This window comes from Homalodisca vitripennis, chromosome 2 (assembly GCF_021130785.1).
Source record: "Homalodisca vitripennis isolate AUS2020 chromosome 2, UT_GWSS_2.1, whole genome shotgun sequence".
Taxonomy (NCBI): domain Eukaryota; kingdom Metazoa; phylum Arthropoda; class Insecta; order Hemiptera; family Cicadellidae; genus Homalodisca; species Homalodisca vitripennis.
The window spans coordinates 147,519,867-147,546,821 of NC_060208.1; the positions used below are offsets into that span (position 1 = coordinate 147,519,867).

General features: G+C 32.1%; 1 protein-coding gene across 1 annotated transcript in view; it reads left to right on the plus strand.

Annotated features, from left to right (window-relative positions):
- The first annotated feature begins 1,767 nt into the window (after positions 1-1,767).
- LOC124355844 overlaps positions 1,768-26,955 on the plus strand; it is a 189,430-nt gene continuing 164,242 nt past the window's right edge. The window contains exon 1 of the mRNA XM_046806999.1: positions 1,768-2,137. The gene's annotated coding sequence lies outside the window, so the exon portion shown is untranslated. The remainder of the gene's footprint in view (positions 2,138-26,955) is intronic.

Sequence of the window (26,955 nt, forward strand, 5' to 3'; positions counted from 1 at the left end):
TGGTCCATTTTTATTGAGAGGTTCTTCTATTCAGTTGACGTCTGAGGTTAAATACCTGGGCGCAATCCTTGATAGGGCCCAATCATCTGATACGGGGCATGGTTACCTGAGGAAGCATCTTCCCAGAAATGGTATCCTTCTGGAGATTGTGTGACGAGCAGGAGGAAACTGCTGAATACCTGCTTTGTTACTGCCCTTGCAATAGCAAAGGATCTATACGCCATCTTTGGTAGTTTGGACAAGAGAGGTGAATTTCCCCAGGAGGACCTGATGATGGTTGTTTTCAGTGGTCTGTTGAACTGCCGAAACCATAGACTGGTACGCTTCTTATTGTGCTCCCGGTGTATGCGAAAGGCCCTTGAGGCTAAATGCATGGTAATAGGCCGCCCCAATAGAAGAAAAAATTAGAGTCGCAAAACTTATGTAGAATAAAAAGATTCAGCTAATAGTTCTACTAATGAAAAAGAAAAGAAGAAGAGTCAGGAAAATGAGTAAACATGTAATGTTAATTTCTAGATTATTGAAGGTTTGCTTATATTGCACATTAAGTAATAACCTGTGTGAGCACATCAAAAAGATTTTTTAAATTTGTATATGTCGAAACCATCATTTAACAAATTGTTAAATAACAAATAAGTAACATAATTTTTCTTTAATGTTTTCTTTATTTGCCCCTAACTTCATTATCCATTCTAGTGATTCTGGCTAATAGACTTTATTTCAAACAATTCCCCAGAACATTGCTGAACAACAAAATGTTGCCTGGTCTGTGGTCAAGCTCGGCAATAATCCGTCACTAGTTACTCGGCTGGGTCGCCTAATAGGCAATATATAATATACAATGACCCGCAAGTTTATCAGCAACTGGTAGTTTCCCGCAGATAACAGTAGCCTTAGATGCTTGAGTCCTTGTAGCAATTATGTAGTATCCAGAGTATCATAACATTTGAAGTTAGATGCAATTGGGTCCAAGTTATAGAGGCCAGATGTTTCTAGATTATCCCAGATTTGGTATTTATTCTGAGAGTAGGGACTTTCAAGAGCTAGGTAGTTTTGTGCACAAAAGCTTTTTTAATGAAAGCGCTCAATAACATTTTAAGTAAATATTTGTGCCATAATACGTTTATATAAATTTTAATGAAATATACGTAATACTGAAGTTGCACGAAAGTATTTTTATTCAACAACAACATAGTGATTAAACTACGAAGGTGAATGCAAAATTGTCGTAGGTACAAAATTGACCGTCAAGTACCAGCGTCGTAAGCAGATAATAAATTGTTATTTCGTATAGACTCCAAAATTGTACTACTTAGCAATCTATCCCTTTCGTTATTTTTTAATTAGCTCATAGGGAAAGATTCCAAACTTTATATAAATATCTTGATAAACATTAGAACAAAATATAGGTTTATAATTTTGGTTTATAAAAAATATGTTTGATACACGTTTTAAAAACATTTCTAGCAGATGGGATTTTAATATATGGATAAATGTAAATTTATCTAAAGACGTACATTGTACTTTAGGTAATGGTGTTATATTGATATTATTAATTTGATTTTAAAGGGTGTAGATTGGGCTTATCGCTTTATTTTATATACAATTCTCGATTTTGCCAAGGTAAGATTATGAATTTACCGAATTGTATTGTGTTTTTGTTCTATATATTGTAATATTTCTTGTTATACTGGCTTTATTTTTACCAAACACTTTTTAAGAGAAATGAAAGGTTCTTGCTCGTTGTTCGGCTGTCGACTTCACATTCTGAATTCTGTCTGTATTGTACTGTCAGTTTTACCAAATCGGCAGTCAGTCAATCCGAAGCAGCTGGTGTGGTGGTGTTATTGAGGTGATAGTAAACTTTGATAAGCTCGATAAAAGTGTTTTATTTTACTCTGTGATGATTAAAATGTGTTAATTGTTTTAAAATCTGTATTCTCAAATATCGTGTTGTTATATCAATCATCGTCAGTTCATTCACTTTGCGTTTTTACGATCCCCTCGCCTTGGTTTTACTCGGGATAGTCTACGATCGATGAAAAACAGTCATTGAGTCATGCTTGATGGACCGGGTTGGAATACGAGTATTTCGATAATTTTAAAGAACAGGACTACATTAGACCTTTAAATCAAGGTAAAATTACAGATTTTAGGTATTAACCATAAATGTAAGCATGGATAGTGTTTTCTATAGGGTACTGCAGGTCTTTGAAATCACTAGGTAATTAGTAAGAAGACATGACTTTTTATAAAAATTACTTAATACATAAAACAATTAAATTTATTATTGGTTTGTGTAATAATACCCTTTATATAAGAGAGTTAATTAAGCATGCATAAGTAATACTTCATGGTATAGCATTCTTCACTTTTTTGCAGCATACTTTAGAAATTTGTTAGGATGCTAGTAGTTTTTCTACACTCTCAAGTTAATAGTTTTGACAAGTCAGAATTAACACAAATAATATTCTAATTATTGTAAATACTGAATAGGATTGTGTTTGAGATGATCATTTATAGTGTAACCTCTCTTCAAGATAAATTTAAATAAGAATTACAGTTGTTACTTATTTTACCCAAGTTGGAAGTAACTTAAAACAGTGGGGAGACGGTAACGATTAGATGGGCTTAAGTTATATTATCCACCTTCGATATTATATAATAATTTTATGCAGCCTAACAAGAATTAGAAAGTATTATTGTTAATGTTAACATAATTAATGTATTATGTAGGCCAAAATAATACATTACAAATATATAAGAATTAAGTATGTGATGATTATTAATGAAATAAATTTATAATAACAAACCAATTTTGGCCTCTAATAAGAGAAACTGCAATCTTTATAGTAGCCCAGATAGCAGTGAGCACCCAGTTTTGTAAAATGACTTGAAGTAAAGTAGGCCTATTCTACCCAGACAGATGCAGTATAAAAAAAATCACAAAGATGGTCTGCTGGATAGTCTGTCGGTATTCCATTCCTCAAACTTCTATTGACCACTCGCCAAGGACTTTCAATCATTTGAGTATTTGCATTGGTCTGTGGATCAATGAAATGTTTTCGATAATTTGCAGTAAAATATAAAAACCCATGATTAGTTAAAAATAAGACTCCCAAGTCCTTGTGGTTTCTGGTTTGACATGTTTCAATAACAGAGTATACCTGCGTCCCTCTTGTTCTGACAGATCTTGAGTCAGTGCTTGGGTATTGATTGGAAGCCAATATTTTAAAAAGTTTTTCTTACTGGGAACCTAAAAAAACTACATTATTAAAAATAATAGATTTTATTTGAATTACTGTGAAAATTACATATCATTATGACAATCCGTTCTTGTTTTCTGCCTCCAGAAAGGAAGTGGTCTTGGTGAGAAGTAGGCCACTTTGTGCCTATCTTCTATTTTTTATTAGGCTAAATCTACTTATGTTTTATAAGTATGAAAATTTAAAGTCAGCATTTTATGAGCGCTCATGTAGACTGTGCTTGAATTTAGGTACTATCTCAAGGGGTGTTTTTCTTTTTTAGCCAGAAGTGCAGGTTGACCCCGAAGCCCACACTGATAGCCGGGGGTATTTTCGATTGGTACTTTCTTGATCTCAGATCCAAAGCTAGATTGGTGCCATTGTTAACATATTTATTATAACCAAATCTAAACCTTCTTATATTAACAAGAAGTATATAACAAAGTGACCTACTTCCCGCCAACATCGCTTCCTTTTAGGAGGCATAAAACAAGAACTGATTGTTATAATCACATGTGATTTTCACAGTAATTGAAATAAAGTCTGTTCATTCTAATAATGTAGTTTTTTTTTTTAGTTTCCCGGTAGAGTACGATAAGCGGACCAGGTTTTTTATATCGATTATTACAGTTATTCATACTTAATATTCATTTATCGAATACGTGTTTATAAATTATATCAACATATCTATAGTAATAATAACAATCATATTTTTAATTAAACTCATTAAATCAAATCAAATCTCTCTTTATTGTCGTAAGGCAGTTATATGCATTGACAACGTCAAAATTATCTACCAACAGGTTTTGTCAATCACAAACTGGTAGTCAGTCAAACTTGGCATAAGTGCTAGTTTGGGTTACAAACTAATTGAAAATTCAAACATTTTAGCAATAATAAATTATAAAATAGCCTGACCAAAAATTTAACATTTTTTTTAGGTTTACGTTAAAAACAATATATGTAACAGACAACACATTAAAATTAATAACAATAAAAAATAACAAGTTTCATTAAAAAATTTTGAGAAATTAACAAGTTTTATAAAAGTTTTATATAGATAACAAATAAAATTTTTAAATAAACAAATAGGCCTAGTTAAAAATATTTGACATTAAAATTTATTGTACCGTATAGGTTAATAAAAATACCATACTGTACAAAATTAAAAATATATACTTTGACATGTAAAGAATTTGTTCAAAGAATAAAATGGGTTCTTCAACAACCACACTACTAACTTATTTTTAAAGATTTGAGTATTGTACATTTTAATGAGGTGACTTAACTTATTATAAACTTTCTTTGACAAAACAGTATGACTTTTCAAGGTTTTACTTAGCCTGCAGTGTACAAAGGATAAATTATTTTTATTTCTCGTGTTATGAGCATGAACATCCTCATTAAACAACCAGTCAAAAGATTTGTTCATATTATATACAACAAGATCGAAAATATAAAGATTTACAATAGTAGTAATTTTAAGTTCTTTAAAAATAGGTTTACAATGGTCAAGCCATTCAGCATTAGCAATGATTCTTATAGCTTTCTTTTGAAGAATTAAAATTTCACTTAACCGACCTGAATTTCCCCAGAATAACAGACCATACTTAATAACAGACTGGAAATAAGCAAAGTAAACCACTCTAAGATAGTCTAAGGTAACAAGTGACTTTAAACGCCTTAAAAGATAGATCACTCGAGATAACTTGGGTACAATGTGGTCTACATGACTACCCCAGGTAAACTCATTATCTATGACAACACCCAAAAATTTTACATCATTTACAGTTACTAGATTACTGTCAGTTGGATCAAAAGGCCTTAAGGTAAACACAATATTTTGAGTTTTATTTTGGTTAAGATAAAAGCCATTTGTTTCAAACCATACAGATACATCAGCCATCACAGAATGGACAGTATTTTTAAGGTCGTTAATACCATTACTTATGCTAATAAAAGACGTGTCATCAGCGTACAAAAATGTTTTGGTCTTGACATTACAAGGTAGATCATTAATACTAATCAAGAAAAGAAGAGGGCCAAGAACTGAACCTTGGGGTACTCCAAACTCGAGTTCAATATCCTGTGACCACTCCCCATTGATACACACTCTCTGTCTGCGGCTATCAAGATAGGATTTGAGAAGGCTCAGAGCAGATCCATGTATACCATAGTATTCAAGCTTCAGTAATAGATCATTATGACATACTGTGTCGAAGGCCTTACTGAGGTCGCATAAAGTTGCCTGAGCAAAGAGCCTGTTCTTGAACACATACAACACTTGACAAACCAATTCCTCTATGGCATCCATGGTCGCTCTCCCTTTTCGGAAACCAAATTGAAATTTAGACAAAATAGTATGACTTTCAAAGAAACTACTTAACTGATCATGGATATTGATTTCAAAAACTTTAGAGAAAATGGGAACAATTGAAACAGGACGAAAACTTTCCGGTTTATCTTTAGGACCCTTCTTAAACACCGGACAGACACGAGAGAGTTTAAGTTCCTTGGGAAAATTTCCCTCTAGCAGACATTTGTTTATACAGATAGTCAAAGGACTAACAATGCTACTTATTATTTGTTTCATGATATTATTTGACATAAAATACAAATCTTGACTATCAGAGTTGTTCAGTGATTTAACTGCTCTTAATACATCCTCAGAAGTCACCACTCTTCATTCAAATTCAGTATTACAAACATTGTCACTTCTTACTAAATATCTAAAACAGTCTTACTAGTAGGTGATATTTCTTTTTTTATATTCCTCACAGATTCAATGCAGAATTCATTGAAAACTGTAGGGGACACCTTGGCCACAACATTAGGCCTATTATGAAAAGAACATTCATTCTTTATTAGACTCCAGGCCGCTTTACATTTATTAGAACACAAAGTAATAATCTTATAAATAATAAATGAGCTCTAACAATCAAACATACAATTAGAACTGGAAATAGAAAAAAACTCATAAATAATATTGAAATGCTAACAACATAAGAAACATTTATAATAACACGAAATATGCGCAATTATTTATTTGTTTTCTCCTGGGTAGCAATGATTAACCACTTTCGAGAAGTTGTTGGAGCATTTTCTCTAGAAAACCGTTCTTCTCTTCTGTGCAAATACTCACAGAGATGATCTGCAAGGAAGTTGGCTGATATGCCACTTTTTAAACTTCGTTTCACGGTCTTCTACGAGCTTTCGATGTCTGTTACTATCTACAAAAGAAAATATTTTATTATATGAAAAAGTGTTTATAGTTGATACAAGTTAGTCATTGTTCCAAAATCAGTATCGGTTAGTAATAATTAAGTAATATCATTTGTCAGTATTGATATTAAAATCTGGGTCCGCTTATCGTACTCTACCCATACAAATTGTTCCAAAATTAGTGACCTCCGAAGAATAACAAAGTACCCTCGAGTTTGTATTGATACACTCATCTTTTTCATTCAGGTACAGTTTCTATTATACCTAACATCCAAGTGCCTTTATCTGATCTCTTACGGTTGTAGGGTACTTTCTTTTGCCTATTTTGCATTCTTCTCTTCTACTTCAACCGGGTACCATCCAACTTTTCCTAATTGTCATCTAGCGAAATAAAACAAACTTCGCTGCAGTATATTAAGCGGCCTCTACAATCTCATCAACAATATTCATCATTATCAGAACTACCAAAACAAAAATTACAAATTATTTATAGTTCATATTATTGCTATCGGCCTTTTCTGCTTAAAAATCTATAGATCATCCTAGTGCATAGTTCCAGAATTGTTATTACTTACCATGGCAAACAAGTTTTTATTTGTTAGTAGTTTATTATTTATTGTCGCTTTCTGCTCACAACTTTTTTATATAATAATTAAGCTGAAAATAGTGTAATGTTTGAATTGTCTCTCTTTTTTCTATTGGATTAAAAGTTAATGGTGGTGGAAGATAAAAATGGATGACTGCAAAATGTTTAAAAATTGTAACATGTTAACTGTCAACAACTTTTCCCGCATGCGCCCTTTGAGGCGCATTGGGATCTGTGAGATTTATGTACAAAAATGTTGACTTGAATAAAGAGTTTTGAACTTGAACTTGAAAAATGTGGCACAGAATTACGTTATAGATATTTAAAATTGTGGTATAGTTCAGCTCTTTTTATATCTAAAAAAGTAATAGTTTAATGATGAATAAACACCATCTACGCTATGTGTACTTATAAAATAAAACAGTGTAACATTTATTTATTGTTTACTATTTCGAAAGACAAACAAATCTGACAACTTGTGACACAAATAACACATGTACATCATAATTGTGTTTGTGGCCGCTACTCAAACATCATAAAAATGAGTTTACTTTGTTTTAATTCATTAAGAACAATATCGTTTTATTCATTACATTAAAAGAGCTGATAATAATAAATTGTAAATAACTATAATTGGAATAATGAAAATGGAGGAGCTTGTATTGGCTTTTCTTAATTCAGTCACCACATTGAAAATTACAAGGACCATTATTGATAACTTTTATTTTATGAGGTCTCTCAAAATAAAATTTATCAGCATTGGTTCTTTTCTATTTCATTGTAATGATTCAATATAATTGGACTGTTACCTTATAATGTCAACCTTCAAATTCAAGTCCATCTTATTATCTAGACGCACATCACTATATGATAGCATAAAAATCGTTGTGTAGAGCATTACAGTCTTTTGTGGAGCTAATTGCATTCAAATAGTGATACTATATCCATAAAAAGAAGACTTACCTGGTAGAGATTCAATGAATAATTTTTATAATAAAGATATTGAACGAGGGACCCACTATTGATTCTTGTGGAACTTTGGATTTTCCAATAATGGTTTTAGAAGTTGTAGAGGCAAAGTGTTCAGACAACTACCTATCATTAAGCTAACTGGAGAACCAGTCTTGCAGTGCTCCATGAGCACTTAATTTATAAAAAACTAGTAGGCCTAGTTACCCATGGTTTAATTTCAAACAGGGACTCCATTCTAAAATCACTTATGGTCCAAGTGGATTGTATATCTGATGCCGATATTGAGTGTTTGCATTTGGTACGGCCAATGCCAAAAAGTATATTTATGGCCATTATAATTTACTCCGGTCTTTTTTTGCCGCAGTTGATTTTGCTTTGTTTCCATGAACAAGAAAATATAAACAAGTACATACACAAGTCTGAAAACTCTATTTCGGTTAAACAGCATCTTCTTTCGGCCATTTTAATTTACTTCTAGTCTAAGATATTTTGTAGTACCACAGTTGAGTTTGATTTGGTACCCTGATCATGAAGATGTACGCATAAGTAGGTCTCAGAAGCATACTTTTGTCAAAGTAAACTAACAGACTTTTATTACATTCTTTAAATTTATAGTAAACTGTAGATAGTAACTTTGTCTTTGATATCTGCATTACAGTACTGACCAAGCACCAAGTACTGTATGCTAATATGTGCTCAAATTTACCATTAAAAGTAAAATTTGTAATTTTCTTACATGGTTAAACCCCTTCGTCAACAGCGATTCCAGAATAATTTGAATTAAGAAGTGTTATTACTATCAGGCTTATTCAATGCTCTTATCAAGACTATAAATGCCAACAAATTTACAATAATAAGTTAAATTAAACATATGGTTGTGGTGTCAAAAAACAATAGAACAGTTAATTACATTTAATTAATGTCTTTCAGAATCAGAATCAGAATCATCTTTATTTACAATCATTGAGATTACAAATAGTGTCTTTTACAATAATGTGAGTTTTGAGTCTTCAAGCAGTTTTAGATGAGAGTTTCACTGTAGAATTCTTCGAGTTTGTAAAATGGTCGGTCCAGGAGCCATGCTTTTAGTGCTGATCTCAGCGAGTTCCCTCTCTTGGTGTGCATTTCTTGAGGCAATGAATTGTGAATTTTTCTGCCGATGTAGGATGGTTTAGTTTCAAATAGCGTTAGGTGGTGTGCTGGCAGGATGTAAAGCTCGCCGTTTCTGGTGTTGTGATGGTGAGTGTCCTTGTTCCTTGGCAGATCTTTTCCATCTACGTACATCACTACCTCTTGGATGTAGAGTGAGACAACAGTCATGATTTTCTGTGCTCTGAGTGCATCTCTGCAGCTATCCAGGTGGTGTAGGCCGGCAAGGGCCCTAATACATTTCTTTTGGAGTGTCAGGATTCTTTTTAGGTTGAGTTTTGATGTACCACCCCATACAGAAAGACCATATCTTACGTGTGATTCAAATAGAGAAAAATAAGCTGTTTTAGCTGTTTCTAAGTTGCTAAGAGATATTATTTGTTTTATCATGTATAGGCTAGTATTTAGTCTTTTACTCAGATTGTCTATGTGTGGGGTCCAAGAGATGTTTTCATCTATAGTCAAGCCTAAGAACTTAACATGTGTCTCCAAGCGTACATCTGGGATGATCTGAACTTCGGTCGCTCTTCTTCCAAATGCTATCTGGCTGGTTTTAGTCGGGTTTGCGACCAGATCATTCCCATTGCAATATTGGTATGCCATGTTGAGGGCAACGTAGGATGATACTGCCAGGTCGTCTGCGGTTTGTCCTTTAAGTAGCAGGGTTGTATCATCCGCGTACATGAGAGGTAGGCAAAATTCTCCCACATAGTGAGGCAAGTCATTTACAAACAAGATGAAGAGTGCTGGTCCTAGAACCGATCCTTGAGGCACGCCTCTTTGAACTGGAAGAGGCGTTGATCTTATTTCTTCTGTGATTCCTCTGTGTGTATGTTTCAATTCAACGAGTTGTTGTCGTCCCTCTAAGTAGCTTTTAAACCAATTTTTTGCAGTGTCACTCACTCCCAGGTGTCCTAATTTATTCATGATAAGACTGTGACTGAGGCAGTCGAAGGCCTTACTCAAGTCAGGTAGTATAGCGGTTGTTAGTTTTCCTGCTTCTAAGTTGTCTACTACGGTTTCAATTAGCTTTATTATGGCTGTGGTGGTTGATTTTCTTGTAGAGAAGCCATGCTGGTTGTCGGTAAGCAGGTTGTTTCTAGTACAGTGGTCTAGAAGTCTCTTTAGGACAATTTTTTTACACACTTTTGAAAATGTTTTGATAAGGGAAATGGGCCTGTAATTGCTAATTTGTGTTTTTTCACCATTTTTGAATTTTGGGTAGATTTTTGAGACCTTTAGTTCTGAGGGAAACCTCCCTTCTCGGAATGATCTGTTGAAAATAACAGTAAGGGGAGATGTGAGTTCATCTGCACAGTGCTTCAGTATTTTTGTGGATATCTCATCAATGCCGGCTGAATTCTTAGTTTTCATTTCAGTGATAGTGGCCCTGACCTCTTTAGTGCTTGTGTCTGTAATGATATTGAGATTTTCAGTCGGTTCATGTGTTGGGGGATGTATTGGTTTCCTCTCGGAAGCTGGGATTTTTTGCAGAGTCTCCTCTGCTACATTTACAAAATATGTGTTAAATTGGTTTGCTATTATTTTTGGACTTGTTACTATTTCACCATTTATGTGGAGTTTGAGCTCTGATGGGCTTTTCTTTTTGTTTCGAGCATTGTTTATCACCTCCCATACAACCTTTGACTTGTTTTCAGCTCTGGTTATATAGTTGGTGGTTGCTTGCTGTCTCAAGAATTTTAATCTTTGATCGTAGCTCTTTTTCTTTGTAATGAAACTAAGAAAACCTTTTTACAAACTAAGGCTTTAACCCTCCGAGTGTTGTATTACATACCCCAGGAGTGTTTTGCCATTTTTGTGACTTTTGCAGTGTTTTAGAAAAATATTTTTAAAACATCAATAACTAAAATTAATTCCATACATGTATACATATTTGTAAACTAGAATATGTGGGCTACTATAAAATATAAGGTTTGAAACACTTACTTCAATTTTGAATTTTTCCTGTGGGTAGAAACTTAAAACTTCAAAAAAATTTTCTGAAACTTTCCAAAATGTGAATTTTTCTATTTTTTCCTGTTCACTTTATAAAAAAATCAAAATAGCCATTTTGTACACAATTTATTACTGAACAAAAAATATATATACACTTATACACTTTTTTTAACACCTTGAGTAAAAAAACATGAAAAATTAACTCTATACACTATGTACAAAAACCTTGTTTTCAGGGAAAAAACCACTAACACACTTTCTTCATCTTTCGGGCCATTAGGGGCCTCCAGTAGTGTTGTAAGTTCAAGAAACATTCCTTATGTACTCCACAGTTACATCCTGGGCAGTGGACAATACTAAAATACTAAAACAATACTAAACACTACAGACACCAACAAAGGTTAGTCGTTCTAATGTCAAAATGAACTGGCACAGCTGAATTTCTACAAATGCAAGAGCAAATAAAAACGGCAAATTTTTCGACAAACGGAAGGCATTATACAATCACCATGTAGCCTAGATGTTCTAGAATCGCATAGTATTCGAATAATCTCGATATCGCTATCGACAATCGGTAAATTCGGTAGAAAACTACGGCGTTGCGTAACCGTCAGAAATCTGACGCAAAACACTCGGCCGGTGCTTCGTAACCGTCAGAAATCTGACGCAAAACACTCGGAGGGTTAATCAACAAAATTCAACTAGATAACCTTAAAAATTCAATCAGAATGTATAAACAATTACTTAATATCTTCTTTAAAAATAACAGATGATCTAGTTATGTTTACATGGAGTAAATTATATAACATTCTCCCCCACTGAATTTAGGAGGTAGTCATTGAAACGTTCAGGGATCCTTCTTATTCTTGATCCTCTTCGAGGAGAAACTATTTTATTTTCTTGATTGAACTGTACAGATTCAACTTCAGTGTCTTTTGAAGAATCTTCCTTATTACCTTGTGATGCATCTTCATGTTCATCCTCCATCTCCTGTTCTTCTGACCAATTGGATAAGTCTGTCACCATTAGACTTTTATCACCTCGGGGAGCTAAGTGTTTTAGTGAAACAGTAGATTCTCTTCCATTGGGGTAACGAATTAGTGCGTATTGTGGATTTGCTTCTACTAATTCAACTTCATCAACTAGTGGTTCGTATTTGCTGCTTCTTACATTTCGCCTAGTTAGTACTGGACCAGGTTGCAGTAACCATGCTGGTAGTGAAGTACCTTTAGTTGATCGGCGTGGATGTATGAACATTCTCTCGTGTGAAGTGCAGTTTGTTGCTGTGCATAGTAAAGAGCGTATCGAATGTAGAGACTCTGGAAGTACAGACTCCCAGTATCGTTGGTCCAGTACTTTGGATTTTAGTGACAGTGTAACGGTCTTCCATATAATTCCATTATACCTCTCAATTTGTCCATTTCCTGCAGGATTGTATGGACTGATTAAACTTGTAGCAATCCCCTTTTGATGAAGATATGTCCTTATTTCATCAGACAAAAATGATTTGCCTCTATCAGAATGGATGTAATTTGGTATCCCATAAACAGAGAACAAGTTTTCCAAACATTCTATCACAGCACTCGAAGTCATCTCTTTGCAGGGGTAAGAGAATGGGAAGCGAGAGTACTCGTCAACAATATTTAACATATAACGATATCTACTTGACGATGGTAGTGGTCCTTTAAAATCAATATTGAGTCTTTCAAAAGGTGAAGTGGCCTTTATCAACGTGTTGGTTTGTTTGTGGAATCTAGGTTTGACCTCTGAACAAATAGGACAAGATAAAGTCATTGATTTGATCTCGTTCAAAGAATATGGCAAATTCTTGCTGCGTACCCAGTGATAGAAACGCGTTATTCCTGGATGACAAAGAGCCTGGTGCATTTCAAAAAGTTTGTTGTCAGTCGTAGAGGCATTACAGATCCGAGAGAGTGCGTCTGCAGAAACGTTTTCTTTACCAGGTCGATATTGAATGTCGTACGAGAAAGGAGAAAGCTCTAGTCGCCAACGCATGATTTTGTTGTTTTTAATTCTGCTAGAATGTTTTTGGTCAAAAATAAATGACAAAGCTTTTTGATCAGTTAAGAGAATAAATTGTCTCCCCAACAAAAAATGTCTCCATTTCTTAATAGATTCTACGATGGCCTGTGCTTCTCTTTCTACTGTTGAGTGTTGTTTTTCACTTCCAGACAAAGTCCTAGAAAAGAAGGCAACAGGACGTCCATTTTGGCTCAGTGTAGCAGCTATTGCAACTCCTGAAGCATCAGTTTCGACTATTAATTGATTTTCCAGTTCAACAGTCACAAGAAATGATCTTTCTATATCCTTCTTAATGTTTTGAAAATCACTAGCGGCAATGGAGGTTGGTTCAATAGGAAAATTCTTACAGCTTACTAAACTTCTAATCTTGTCAGAAAACCTTGGTATCCATTTGGAGTAGTATGATAACAATCCAAGTGTTGGTTTAAGAGAAGCAGCATCATGAGGCAGAGGCATGTCCAAAAGTGGTTGTAATCTCTCTGGGTCGGGACGTATAGTTCTATTTCTGATTTGATAACTAAGGATAGATATAGTATCTTGAGCAAATTTACATTTCTTCAGGTTCAATGTTAGATTGTATTTCTTAGCCACAGCCATAAACTTTTCTAAATTTTTATCATGATCTTGTTTACCCATTCCTCCTATTGTAACATCATCTATATATGCGAAAGTACCTTCGAGTCCTTCTTCTGAAATAATCTTATTTATAGTCCTTTGGAAAGCGGACATGCCGTTGGTTACTCCAAAAGGAATGCGTTTGAACTGATACAACTGCCCATTAGCTTCAAAAGCGGTAAGTTGTTTTTCATGCTCTGGAATTGGTATTTGATGATAAGCACTAGACAAATCCAATGAACTGAAAGTATCAAATTTAGCAATTTTTAACACAAGTGATTCGATATCTGGCAAAGGATAAGCATCCAATAATGTAAATTTATTTACTGTCTGAGAATAGTCTATTACAAGTCGTTTCTTGTGGTTTTCATTTTTGGTAATGAGCACTTGAGCTCGCCATGGAGAAACACTTTCCTCGATAACACCATCTTTCAGAAGAGACTGTATTTCACATTGTATAAATTTTTCATCTTCCCCAAAAAACCGCCTTGTCTTAGTCACAACAGGTCGACAATCTTTAGTCATGTGCTGAAATAATGATGGTGGTTCCACATTAGCACAGGCAACGTTACAAACAGGGAAAGATGATCTTGGTCCCCCAAAGTCTACAGTAACATTTGTAGTATGTAGTTTCATGATATCATGTCCTATCAGTACATCAGTACATAACCTTTCAATTACAAGCATTTTTATTTGTTTGTAAGCATTGTCTTGTACATACAGATCTACCCTAACATACCCTTTAATTGGTGAAACGAGTGACGTAGATGCCATCGACACCTGTTTGACTTCTGGAAATGTTTTAAGGTTGTTAGCCTTTACAAAACTACTATCAATAAAACTATCAGAACTTCCAGTATCAACTAAAAACTTAGCAGAAATTCCGTTTACATTTCCGGATACGATTGCTTTAGATAATACTTTGGGTGTTACTGCTGAAGTTATTATGGGACATGTTGTTAAAGAGGCTGAATTTATCTTACCATTTTTAAGATTCTTAGATAAACAAACTCTGAGAAAATGACCAGTTTTCGAGCAACCTTTACAAATAGCATCTTTTGCAGGGCAGTCATCTCTTGAAATATGTCTTGCTCTTCCACAAAAATAACATTTCTGTCGGGAGTCTGTGTGCTGATACAGCAGCAGCAGTAGAATTGTCTTCCTGAGTTTTTAGTTTGTCTGAAGGAATCTTTAAATTACTACTCGTATCAACGTAGTGACAATATGATTGAGGTACACCTGAAGTCATGGAATAAGCGTCCGCATGTTTCTGAGCTGACTCTAAGGAACGAGCTATTTCTTCAACTTTTTCCAAGGTTAAAACGTTATGTTCCAGAATACGTTGTCTGATTCGAGAAGAATTTAAACCACTAATAAAGGCATCTCTGATAGACTCATCACTATAGGTTTTAGCATCGACATTTACGAAATCACACTCCTTACTAAGAGATTTAAGCGTTTGTAAATAGTGATTTATTGATTCTCCTTCTTGTTGTTTATGATTAGCAAGCAAGTGTCTAGCAAAAAGTACATTTTTCTTAGGTATGAATAATGTTTCTAAAGTTTGTATAGCATTGTTGTAATCTTTACACTCACTGATAAATTCATAGTTTTCATAGGTTAGAAAGTTCACTAGTACTCCAAGTTTCTTATCTTCTTTAACTTCAGCATTTTCTATGAATGTATTGAACGTTTGAAACCAATTTTTCCATTGTTTAGAAGCATTTGTTGTTTCAGGGCTGCATGCAAATTTCTCAGGTTTCAGTAGTTTTTCCATTACAGAGTATTGAAGTTAGTATAGCAAAATTGTTGATTAAATTGTAATGAAACTAAGAAAACCTTTTTACAAACTAAGGCTTTAATCAACAAAATTCAACTAGATAACCTTAAAAATTCAATCAGAATGTATAAACAATTACTTAATATCTTCTTTAAAAATAACAGATGATCTAGTTATGTTTACATGGAGTAAATTATATAACATTCTTTAAGTTTGCCTCTGCTTTATCATTTTGATTTCCTGTCACTTCAAATTGACTTTGAGATGTTAAATAGTCTCTTTTGAGCCTGATTGCTTCTTCATCAATAAAGTGCTTTGGCTTGTACTTTTTTTTTAGGTTTATTTTTCTTTTTAGGACATGCAGTGTTTAGAGCCTGTGTTAAGGTTTTATTGAAAATGTTGTATGCCTCTTCAACCGTTGAGGCTTCAGTCAGGTTCTCCCATGATTCATTTGAAAGAAGGAGTTTGAGTTGGTTTAAATTTTCTTCTCTGAGAGCTCTACACACCATGGTTGGTTTTTGAGCTGGTGGTTCTGTGTAGAGTGTGTGGAGTTGTGCGGTGTGATCAGAGATTCTTCCCTCTATTACTATGCTTTTTGTAGTTTCATCATCAGGGATATTGGTGCAAATACAATCGATTGATGTTCTTGAATGTTGAGTTATCCTTGTAGCTGGTAGATTTAATTTGCGGATGTTGTGCAAATCAAGTGTTTCATTTAGTTTAATGGTTTTCCTGTCTGGGTTGAGGATATCTATGTTTATGTCTCCCATAATGATTTAGTAGGGAGAGTTCTCTATTTTGGTTTCTTCAATGGCAGTTGAGAGTTTGTTTAGTGCCTCGGCAACGTCTGCATCAGGTGGCCTGTATATGCCCATGATGTTAAGGCATGTTTTATTTTAAACTAATAACATCTGTTTGCTGTAATGCATTTTTGATGGGATTTTTGCAACTTTAGAGACCAGTAGAGCATAGGATTTTCAAAATGTAAATGTTATATGGTAACGAGGAACCCTAAAAATGTCCATGTAAAATTTCAATACAATGAGTCATGTAGTTTTTACGTGATTGAGTAACATACATTAACACAGACGGATACCATTAGGTTTTTATATAGTCTGGTGACATACTCGGTCAAATACCTTTGGAAAAATACAGATACAGCATGTCAACTTGCTCACTTTTTTTATACATAAAATTTGTAGCTTTAGACCTAGTAGACATAACCCATGCCAACAAAGAATGTCTTCATTACTAAGCAATTTATGCAAAGTAAATATGCATAGACTGCAGGCTATATTCTCAATATACACCTAATATCTTCCAATAAATAGTAGATTTTGCCAGTTAGTGTCTCTTGCTTATTATGACTAGTCAAGATCACTCAGTATAGACTCACAATGAAACATTGATAAACATTAGGTTAATCAGTCTTGGTTTACCATGAAATTACAAGTCCTTATAATTAATACCTACATCGTACCATGCAGTTGGTTTTAGCGGTGGATGCAATATTCAACTGTCAGTTATATGAACCATCTCCCAGATACAATAGTTAACACTGAAATCACATCAATAGTAAGACAGCTGCTTACTATGTAAAACTTTTGATTTGTGTAAATATGGTTGTCTTCATTTATCATGGATATTTATTTACCCTATGTGTTTCAAGTCTTTTCATAATATTTAAACACAGCTACAGCTATTAATTTATAATGCTTTAATAATAATACTTAGTTTATGAAGACAGCGCAGATTATTACATAGTTGTCGAAGCATGTCCACTGCTAAACAATAATTGAATTGATTGATATAAGCTTACATTTAACAGTATAACAGTTAATATTATGATTGTCTTTGGAAAATGAATGTGCTTGTTGATCGGAAAGTTCTAAGAAGAAATAAATTTGTGCAATCAATTCAGACTATAGTCACATGCAGCTTCTGTAAAAGAGTGTTTTGCCGATCATATGAGTTTGCTAACACTATAAAAATCTACTATTTATTTACTAACGGTTCCATTACAAATGGAAATTATTGATATTTATATCAATCTAGACAGCAAATAAAATTATTAAATTACTAAGTATAAAAAAATAACAAAGAATAACAGTTAAAAAGATGTAGCGAAACTTCTGAAGAAATCTTATAACACCAGTAATAATAATACTGATAACTAAAAATAACAGTTACATAAGTATATTTGAGTGAGTAGGTGCGCACGTGATATAGGATAGAAAATAAACCTCTGCAATAATTCATCAAGCAAAATTTATTATAAAGTTATAGAAAGTAGAAGCAATAAATTGAACACTATAAACAATTCTCTGAAACTAAATGCTTCAAAAACAGGATATTTTCTTACACTCAGTCTATGATAGTTTTGCAATCTTTGAAAGGTACATCCAAACCACTCTTAAAACGGGATTGGATCCAATGTTTTATCATGGGATACATTTGGTGTAGCTGAAGAAAAACCCCATCAAAAAGAATCCAAGAAGAATTGTGGTTTATCTAAAAGAACAAGATAACAAGGTAGACAAGATAACAATCCTAGTTTAGAAAAATCGGTTTAGCCTAATAGAAATAGGCAACACATAATCGAATGAATAGTGTTTTGAAAAGCAACCAAGAGACTCTTTGTTTAAAGTTCGTTATTGACCATGGAAGGTTTGAAAGGATAACAGGATTTCGGATATTCACTATCATTATATGTTTTAAAAGGTGTACTACAACATTTCGAGAATTGGAATCTCCTCTTCGTCAGGTGGAGAGTTTTTAATACATAAAATAAAGAGCAGAAAGTAGAAAAGAAGGGAAAGAAAAGGGTTCAAACATACCCGAAAGCTGCTTGAAGTCCATCAAGAACAAGTCATGAGTACAAGAATTCAAGAACACAGTCACATGTCACACAAGAAAATCAGGCGAAAGTTAGATACTATCAATAAAATCAATGTTGGCTATTTCATGATAAAATCTTTTTAGGTTTCCTAGTTAGTCCTTTTTTAATATTGGTACCCACACTTGCCTAACCTCAACTGAAGCTTGACTTAGTGGTTGGTGTGCTAATTTTATGTATGAAGCCTCAATAAGTTTGAGTTAAAAAAATTCTCTACGCAATGTATTATGTTGACGACTTCATCATATTTCATGTGATGATTGTCAGACCAGGAATGTTGAGCAATTTTAGACTTTTTCATTAGTCCCTTCTCTTGTATTTTCTTATGTTATTTACCTCTCTTTTTAATTACCACTAAATGTGAACATCAATTTTCAGTGTTTTAAAAATTAAAATAACTGTTGGGAAGAACAATTAATATTGTTGGCAGAGCATCTCTAAAATAGGATTTTGTTACAAACTGTTATAAAAATCAGTAATTAAATAATTATATTTATTTTTATATACCTTAATAAATAACATAACAGAAAAGCTTTATTGTTTTGTATGATTTTGTTTTTTGTTGAAATCTCGCAAGAGCAAAAAGGTGATTCAAACCTATCTTTATAGCTCTGTATCATGTATTGTTGAAAGAAAATCCCAGTGTGGTTTCATCAACGAAATGCAGAAAAAACAAGTGTTTCATGCAGGAGAACTTCTTTTGTAATTCAAAACTTTGGTGAGTGAAAACTTGTTGGGTCATCAATAATCTTGTTGACTTGCAACTTGAAACTTTTTATGTAAATCTCACCTGGAATAGCAGCTAAACTCTGATTTTTGATCACTAAAGAAAGTGAAAAATATGTTATCATTCAGATTGTATGTTGTCTATTGTAGTGAAGAAAACAATAAATTTATCTCTCATGTAGTGTTTGTGGTAAGTATTTGATTAAATCTCACCTGGAAATAGCAGCCAAACCCTGATTATATTTGTGACATATTTGATCCCTTAAGTGAGTGAAAAATATATTATCACTCAGGTTGTACAGTGTCTATTGTAGTGAAGAAATCAATAAACTTATCTCTCATGCAGTCTTTGTGGTAAGTACTTGAGTAAATCTCACCCAGGGAACACAAAGGATAAAAGTCCCCTTTGTTTCTTTGGAGGACAACCATTTTTTAGCTTTACTGTTTAAAAACATATTTTTTTGGTTGGAAATCTTGAACTGGACAAGAGCTATGTGTCTTCTAGTCCTGCTTCTTGGTTGCATATTCTAAATAAATTGTCAATATTATAAGCTGTGTAGTTAAAATTGTGTTATTTTAATTTAAGAACCAGTATGTATAAAGGTTTCTTTTCTTATAAATAATGCGTAGTGTCAGGTGATATTGTTGGTGCAAGTTCCAAACTAGTTAATTACATAACACATTTGTAAATGTCATGGATTGTATATATTATAAAATGTTATACAAATATTAATTGAGCTTTGGACAAAATTGTATTTTTGTTCTTTAAATTTTATAAATTTAAGCCAGTTACTTATGTAAAGGTTTATACATTTAAATTAAAACTATCATCAATAATTTCTACCTTAAATAAATAATATATGGGCATACATTGACTAGACGTATATAGAAGAATATATATATATATATATATATATATATATATATATATATATATACTATTGCCAATTACCTATTCACATTTATTGTCCATGGTAAATAAATATCATTATATGTAACGTAACAGGCCAAGTATAAAATTGCAGTATTGTGGAATGTTACTGTTTATATTGTAGAGCTGTTATCACATGGAGAATACGTTATATATTGTTTTAATATTGTTATTTGAACATCATTATATTATATTTACAAAGTATTACATTTTAATAATAAGTTACTCGTGTACATGAAAAGATAGCAACAAAATCTTTATTTTCAATAATTAAAAACATACAGTGAGCTTCAAAACAAACAAAACCAAACCCCTTTTATAAATATTATAATCTGCATGAAATATAGCACCTATCTTAGATTAGATAGATGTGTATTGAGTGTACCTTTAAAATGACAGGTATCTTATAGTGGATTGCTGTATTTAGAGTACCTTCTAAATGACAGTTACCTTAAAATAACTTTTGTATTGATTGTAATCTTACGATACGATAGGTACCTTGGAACAGATTGTTGTATTTTGTGTAAACTTATACACTTAAAACTTTTACAATAAGTGAATAAGTGCTGACTATATTAACTTGTAGTGCCATACATTTTTTAGGAGTTTTGCAAGTATATGTTGAAAGTAAATAGGAAGTACATAATAAATTAACAAAATGTGACATAAATATGCAAAATGAAGACAAGTAATGACAAATAAAACAAGGTATACAACTTCCACATTTACTTTTTAGAAAAAAACACAGGAACAAAAAATGTGTTGTTTCTACCTGATATAAGGCTTAAAAAACGGTAAAGTCAAACAATTACTTCAACATATGAGCTTTAAGGCATAAAAAATGAAGACTGCACATGGATAATTAATAGTGCTTTTTTTCTAGTTTATTACTATATAAAATACATTGAAAAATGTCAACAATTATGGATGTTATATTGTTTGCGGTGAATGCTGACCTAACCTCGCGTAATGCAATATCAGTACTTTTAGGGTTAACCTAACTTGAACAAACTAAGCATTGTGAACAAAAAAGAAACTTTAAAACACTGAACCTTTTAAAAATTACTTTAATTTTTACAATGTTTTGTATGTACAAATATTATACTGTATCTAAATTACTGAATAACATGATTGAAAAGCAATTGTGAAAAACTTTTACCTGTATTTTTATAAAATAAACGTAGAGGTATGGAGAACATCTTCCTATTAGAGCTTTAATATTTGTATTAAATGGTAAATGGCCATCTGGCAATGTATGGTCTATACTAAACATACAGCTGTAAAGCTTGCATTCCAATGAGAACTAAAAGATCTTTTATTTGAAGCTCCTAAAACTTTTTAGTGAAAGACCAGTGGAATACAGTAATGGAACAAGTTGATGGCTCTAATGGGTGAACATAAAGCAGAACGCAATATGAGTAAGAATGAAAGAAACATTTTTTAAAGTGTACAATGGCATATGTGGAGAGGATTCTTCTCGGGCAAATGTAATCAAGATTAATGGCTCTGCACTAAACACACAGTCTCATTTAAACTGGCTTGTGTATTGCAGCGAAGCCAGGCATGGCAGTGTGCTGCGTTTACCTTCCCTTTGTCATCAACTCTTCCTAATATAATGTGGACATACTTCTTGCACTGTTCGTCACTTGATGTGATTAGTCCTTTCTTGGCTTGTTTATTAACTTGATATTTATAGTCATCTTTATTGTATAAAACATTAAATTTTCATTGTCTCTATAATATAAAATTAAATCAAAGCTATATACAAGTATAAAATAGATTAAATCTCCCAGTTTCCATCATAATTATTTCAGTGGACACTAAGTACACTTGTTTCATAGGTTTTGTAAAATTTTTGTAAATTTGTTAACTCAATTTTATTTGTAATTTATAATGTAATTTGATTATTAGTGAGTACTGTTTTACTTGTGGAGAATTAGAGAATCAGGATATATATATATATATATATATATATATATATATATATATATATATATATACATAACACACACACACACACACACACACAAATATATGCACATATATTTTTGTGTGTGTGTGTAATATGTTTTTATATGTATATACAAATTTGAATAGTTTTTAAACTGTTATTTCGATTCAGAAACTGTGTGTGTGTGTGCCTATAATATGTATGTATAAAATATAAAAATAAATAGTTGCAATAGTTTTTAAAATTATCACTTGAATTAAACAATGTGCAGGTAAATATAAGACTGAATGATAGTGAAATAAAGATAATATGGACAGAGCACTGTTCTTTAACATTATCTAAAATAACTAAGGTAACGACCTTTTTAAGACAAGTGGACTATTTATAGTATGCAAAGTTCTTTGTCCAAAGTATGGGCTCGCTTATGGTTTTATTGTTTATGAGTCACAAAACATGGTAAAATCATGATTTTATACCCTATAACCTTTCTACAAGTATTTATTCAGTCATGTTGTAATATAAACCATCTACATCTTTTTCACACTAATGAACATCAAATTGTGTACTCTTATTGAAAATAAAGTAAGAAACTGAACAATGTAGTTTTCCAGTAATTATTTTTTGTTCTTATAGTAAACTAATCGTAAAGAAAAATATTAAAAAGAAAGCAACAAAAAAGTAAGTAAAATATAGTTAAATGTTATACCCTATCAAATTTATTCTATAATGTTATATCTTTTACAATTATGTTGTGAACAATAGACTACAAAAATTGTATGTTTATAGTTTTGTCCCCTATTTTCACCCTCGCCTTCTTCAGTACACACTTCAGAAAAAAGTATGTACCAGAAACAATTACAACAATTTTCGTCATCCCAAAAGGGATAATCCATTAATAGAGTATCCTTATGTAATTACCCCCTACAATATCTCACAGCTATTTATATAGAACAACTAATTGAAACCTTTAAGTTAATTACTATTTAACAAATGCTATTCATCCACAGTTTGAGAGCTAGAGCAAAGGAAACAGAATCTTTCTTCTGAAGAATAAAGTGACTGCTACCATGCCTTAGTTATTTATCTATCTGAGATCAATGTAGTATCTGTTCTATTGTTCACCTAGAAATGGGTCCCAATGTGCCTCTACTTCATTTATGTTTTACATATATGACTCAATATGTGAAATCATTTGATATTGTTTTATTAGGTTGGGTGATCTTTGAATATAACATAGAAGACTTTATCAAAGTTATTAAAATAAATCTGAACCATGCAATGAACTGACTATATCTATCGGAGTTTGGAAAATGAACAAGTTAAGGAACAGTTTTTAGTTTGTAATTTTATTAAAGAAGCTAATTGTTAAAATAAAAAAGCTATTGTGTTTGAAGTATGTATATTGTACTTTTCACTGTATGTAATACCTTGTGATAAAATGTATATTGTAAGCCAAATGTTAAGAAAGAAATAATGGCTTTAAAGCCTGTTATAGGGCTGTGGAACTAAAACATTGTAAATAGGCAATATCAATAAAAACAATTATACTTGTGTTATTTTCCCATTATGCTTGAACAGATGATAAACTGTTTCCTGGTCTTTTTGAAGGTTAAATATCAATCATGCAAGCGAATTAATTTTTAAGTCAGGTTATTACAAAGTCAAACAAATTGTAATAATTTAATAATTGAATAGAGTGGATGATGAAAAAACTGTAATGTCAGGAGCGTAATGGGAAACTGACATTATTATACCATGGAGGACAGATAATCCACATAACAGATATCGTAATAATCATTTATAAACTTATCTAAATACTTGTTTTAATTGACAATCTATTTCATATTTTAAATACAACTATGAATCAACAAGAACTTTATGAAGGGATCTCTTTGCCTCTAGGCTTACCACGTGACTGATTAATACTTTGTCATAGTCTATACTAGGAGTGCTAGTTATATGATATTCTTAGACAATAGTAAGGTACATTTGGATCATTACTAATCAATCAGTTAGTAAGGAGAAGTACAAATATTGAACCCACAGCCCACAAGAAATTAGCAAATGAAGCTTGCTTGATAGGGAGGTGGTAAACACAATTTGTGGATGATTGGAGGACATCAAAGGGAAACCACATATTAATCAGTTGAGTCTAGTCATAAGGTGATCTTGACATTCATTGATCTTTTGTACTTAATGTTGAATAATTTGTTACTTATTTAACCTCTTTGGTTAGGAATAGATTCTCAGTAATTTTTAGGAGAGATTATAGAACGTGTTAAGTTGAATTTCAATATTATAATATGTATCAATAATGCTGTTTGTCTCTGAGCAGCCAATGAGCTTTCCTCCTAAAGATAACAGTACAATTTACATTACATTTTTAATTTAAAATTAATCTATAATAATTTGATTAATGTAATTGATATTTATGAGCTTGTTTGTTTAACAATCGTTTTGAGCATAGGATTATATTCCAATTTGAAATAAGCCTGGATAACTTTGATTAATAAGAGATTTGAAAAATATTGTTTATGTCAATTCTACACATCTCTTAGATCCTCTTGATAGCCAGTGTCATCACCAAAAAAATCAACTCAAAAATAGACCTGAGGCCAATAGGCCATCCTTGAGAAAAATGAGACCTTACTTAAAATAAGTAGCTTGTGAGTAAACACGCTTGTGACAAATATTCTTAACTTTAAGCATAGTTAAGAATATTTGTAAAACAAGGAAATCCACACAATGCACTATGTTTCTCCTAGCTTTGGAGAAGTATAAAATTAAAATTAACTTAAGAGTTTTAATAATTTGTGTATAAAAAGATACTAGAATTATTCTTACTTGAGGTAATACTTACATGTTTATATTTAGAAAAGTATCACAATTTTAACAATTTATATGAATGAACTTGATCTGAATGTGTGTATAAAGTTATTAGTTTATAAGGAAAGAAACAGTTGAAAAGGGCATGTGAACTGGGGTTTTGAAATATTTCAATACTAAAAGTAAAGAAAAATGAGTTGTCGACCTTTTGGTGCAAGTAAACACAAACAATACACAATGTTTTTGTATCTATTAAATAGTTATTTTGCAGTTAAAACGAAATATTAAATATTTCCTTCTATTCCTGCTGATTGTTTGCAACTGGACAACTGTTAGTTAAATGTTCAGAATACATATTTGTGTTTTAAAGTAAGTACATTCATGAATATTTAAAACAATAACAATTTTTTAATTGTGCATGTCATCCATCTTACAGCCTGTTTATAATTTAATATAAACTCTATTTCACAAACATTTACAAATATTCCAATATTTACAAATAAATCTGTATACATTTTTCCAACTCAAAGAGGAAATCTCTTTTTTTAATTATGAAATTATAAATAATTATATATGAGGACCGTAATTGTAAAAAAAGTAAAAAAAAGTAAAGAATGTCTTATTTTACCAGGCGAAGTTAGGGCTAAGAAGCCCTCTCCAACACTTAACCTGGACATTTCCATTAGGAGAAATGTATTAGTGGCAATGATGCATTTTAAATTTCACGTTTGCCTTTATTTTTAAATTGGTATTACTATAGTTTCCAATTTTGTAAAGGGTATAGTAACACCGAAGGAAATATAATGAATAGTTAAAAGCTTGTGTAGTACGGTTAATTGATAAAGCTATGATGAACAATTTTCTCTGAATATGCAGCTTAGCAAATAGGAAGTACATTATTCCTGGATAAAACATGTAGTGTTCATTCTACATAATGAGGTAAAATGCAGCAGTTTGCCCACTGAACTACTAAAAAATGTATATTTCACAAGAGGGTTTGAATCATCAGATAATCATCAAAAAACTTCTCAGCCATTCTACATAATGATGTCTAGCTGCCAAAAGCGGATGTGTGGTAGAGGCTGATTTCTGGATTAGTTCAGTTGTAGTTACTGGAAATATTCTATAATTATTACATGTATACTAAGTTTTTTAAGTGAAACGTACATTTGATTATTTGTTGCATGTTTGAACACTTAACACAATCATGCAAAATACATAAAATCAAATCTAACCCTGTACCAGTGAGTTGAGGAGAAATGACAGTGATTTGTTCTTGAACCTATTCTTTACATTCTTTCAACTAGTGAGTTACCTAAATTCCTCTAAACCTTCTGGGAGACAATTATGTTTTCCGATTGCTTCTCAATGGTTTTTAATGTTAAATGATCTGCTCCTCAATAAAAATAAAAAATAAAAATGTATTTTTACATCTGTAAATCAGCACAGTTATATACAAAAAATTACCACTGTAGCCATATTAAGTACCTTGGCGTGACGCTGGATAACAACCTCTCCAGGGAAACACCATGTAAAGTACACCTGTAAAAAACTAAACTCGTCTCTTGTCCAGTCTCCTGTATATTGCCACAATTAGCTCACACTGTTAATCTAAGTAGATATTTAAATTGTGAGTGAGTGGATGGTTGAATTAACAAGTATTTTACAAAGTTGACGACCACATGAAAACAGATAATGTAAATTTAATTAAAATCATTTATACCTAAAGTATAGAAAATAAATGTGTCTTCATAAGTAGTGTGTGTTGTATTTTTAAATACTGTTTTGCATTTAGTTTATTTATTTGTTAATTTTGTATGATATTTTAATTCTATTACTTTGTGATGTACATAATATATATACTATAAATTATTTAATTTACATTGTTTTTGAAATAGTTAAGATGTAATGTATAAATATTTATTGTACTAGTTACCTAATAATTGTAATAGCACAGCACTGACAAGATATATTGCATTAATGTATATCTAATGATTAATAAAAATCTTGAATCTTTGTGATTAGATGAATAAAATAAATAAGTAATGACCAAGTAG